A 2797-nucleotide genomic window follows, 5' to 3' on the forward strand; every position below is an offset into this window, starting at 1 on the left:
GTAACAAGATTAAAATGAATTAGGAGAAAGCACCTAACACTAAAGGATAACCTACAGACAGAAATAATTCAGTAAAGAAAAGAAACAAAAAAAGTACTTGAAAACAGGAAATTGTGAGACAGAAACTATCAAAAATAGTGATTGCTACACCAGGCATGAATTCAACAAAGACTACGAGCTAGGCTTAATATTACAACTTGAGCTAATACAGTATAAAACAGTGAAAGGGGAGAATGAAATTACTAGTGTAATGAACTCATAATTTGGTTCTGAAAACACAGGAATCATAGCAGCAATGAACTGGAAGCAGGTAAGCAAAATATTACAGCTGCTAAACGAAAACAATTGTAGTTTATATAGCAGAGAAATTACATGCTGTGTGACAATTAAAGGTCAGAGTAAATAAATAAAATACAGTAGTAAGATAAAAGGAGTATGTGGCTAAACTAAGCAAATTCTAACCCGAAAAATCACTACAAAAATACAAATGGAAACAACTACATGCTAAGCTTAGGGCTCAAACAAACATAAAATACTGAAACATACCAAAAGCTAGTATAGCTTAGAATCCGCTTTAAGGACACTCTCAGGAAGGCAACGAATCAACTGAACTCACCGAGCAAACGGTTGTAACTAAAAGTAAAATACAGGAAAAGGTAAAAATAACTTTAAACCAAATTTGGGCAAGGAATAATACAATGGCGTTGGGCGTTGGTGACGTCACGAAATTTTGACCCCCCAGAGCGATTAGGACAAGGTAGTTGTCTTGAAAACGTAGAACGCAGACCGCAAACCGCGCAGCTCGAAAAACGTGTACACAGTGTGTAATTACAAGATTTATCTCTCTTCCCTTCGTTATCAAACGAGATCTTGGAATGCGTCGCGAAACTGAAACTAATTTCATTGTCAGTGACAGTGAGATAACAGATAAAAATAGACGTAAAGTAGAGTAAACTAGCAATACAGAAGCTTTGCGTCATGCTGAAAATTAAGATACTGATCTGCGATAATGTTTAATTCACGTGGGTTTAGATGGCTTCTTGGGTGGTTTCAGGTAATTTCAGATGGTTTCCATGGTGGTTTCAGATGGTTTCAGGTGGTTTCAGGTGGTTTCAGGTGGTTTCAGGTTGTTTCAGGTGGTTTCAGGTGATTCCAACTTTTAGTAACTATGATTAGGACAAACAAACAAGCATCTCGAGTAAAGGAATATGGGCGATGATGCGCCCATCTCTAGTTCAAACGTCTCTAAAGCTCGTATTTTAAATCAAAACGACGGTGTTCCTGGCTCAAAGTTCGAGCAAGACCCAGAGAACTATTCAAACACACAATTGAAGCGTTGGTTAAAGTGAAATTATGCGGAAAACGAGCAGACCTCATCGCACGTGTTCGACTGCCTCAAGTCGGGAAAACATTATGTACTTGATTCAAGTATAGATGATGGGAAATGGCTTCAGGCGAAGACACTAAAGGATTGTAAAGTCGATCGCGTGAAACTTAAGGATCTAACAGTTCCAGTTGTATATTCCGCCACAGCAATGCATGGTTTTTGTATGATGGGCTGAAGGAGTACAATCAAACAAATTCTGGACTATCTGCATTCTCTGTTGTACCTAAAGACTATTTGATAAGCCATGTATTGTATTTTGTTTAAACTCATGTATATAATAAGATATAATTTACTTTAAATTATATACATTTTATTATATTTTATATAAAGTATAATGTTGTTCCAAAAAATGCCAATTGTGGATTCCCAAACCATAACTCTGCATATCTCTACAAGAGTTCAGATTGTACGTATAATAGAGTAGCCCAGCACACATTGTACACTCTGTATTCACTTGAACATGATAGTAATCTCAATAGCCAACTTGCAAATTTCTGATGACTTGAACTAAACACATAATTAAGGAAAAAAAAACTAGAAACTAAAAACTGTTCGGGTTCAGTGATATCAACAATTTGTCAGTAAATACTGATTATTTGCCAATATTTCACAGATCATGTGTTTTTGCTCTATAATGAAATTGAAGTGTGTTATTGTAAGCATATTATTTCATGGGTCAAAAATCACTCCAATAAAAAATTATATTGTATATAACAAGCTACATTAGATAATCAGTCACTTTGCTTTGTATTGATGAGCAATAGACAATAAATAGAGTAAATTGAATGAAACAACTAATCATTTTATTTTGAAATATCAAAATAAAATTCCACAGCTTTAATGAAATAGAGTGAGTGCACTTAGTCAGTGAAAAAATTTAGACAGCTTAATATCTAATAGTGAAATGACAACAAAAGAATACAAAGGAATTAGTCTCTTATAAAAACTGCAGCATCACAAAGACAATAATGTTTCTTCCTTTTTTCTCTGTTCTTCAGAATACAGCTGTAGAGATTAAACAACTTTCATTTGTTTGATTGACATTATGCCTTAGTACTAATAAGTATCTATCACATGATAGTAAATTTCTTAAATAAGATGAAGTTGGTCAATAGATACAAGCAAGTAAATTCTCTGATTTTCCCCTCTGTAACATTCCAAATACTGTGTTTTGACCCACTCACTATTTGTCAATGTTAAATGTCCAATGTTGCTAAATTCTTTGCTATAAATGCTGCAATGTCTTAGATTCTATTTACAAAGGACTTCCTGAAAATTGACCAAAGCACAGGCAACTACTACCATTTGAGTTGCTAATGGAGCAAGTGAAAGGGGTATGGTTCTTCCTACCAGCTTAAACTGCTGAGGCGCTGATTAAACCGCTCTACATGAACTCTTGCTTTTGCGATC

General features: G+C 34.8%; 1 pseudogene; it reads right to left on the reverse strand.

The window, feature by feature from the left end:
• Positions 1 to 1409: 1409 nt before the first annotated feature.
• LOC148743189 (uncharacterized) overlaps positions 1410 to 2797 on the reverse strand; it is a 6671-nt pseudogene continuing 5283 nt past the window's right edge.

Source organism: Stylophora pistillata, chromosome 1 (genome assembly GCF_964205215.1).
Source record: "Stylophora pistillata chromosome 1, jaStyPist1.2, whole genome shotgun sequence".
NCBI lineage: Eukaryota > Metazoa > Cnidaria > Anthozoa > Scleractinia > Pocilloporidae > Stylophora > Stylophora pistillata.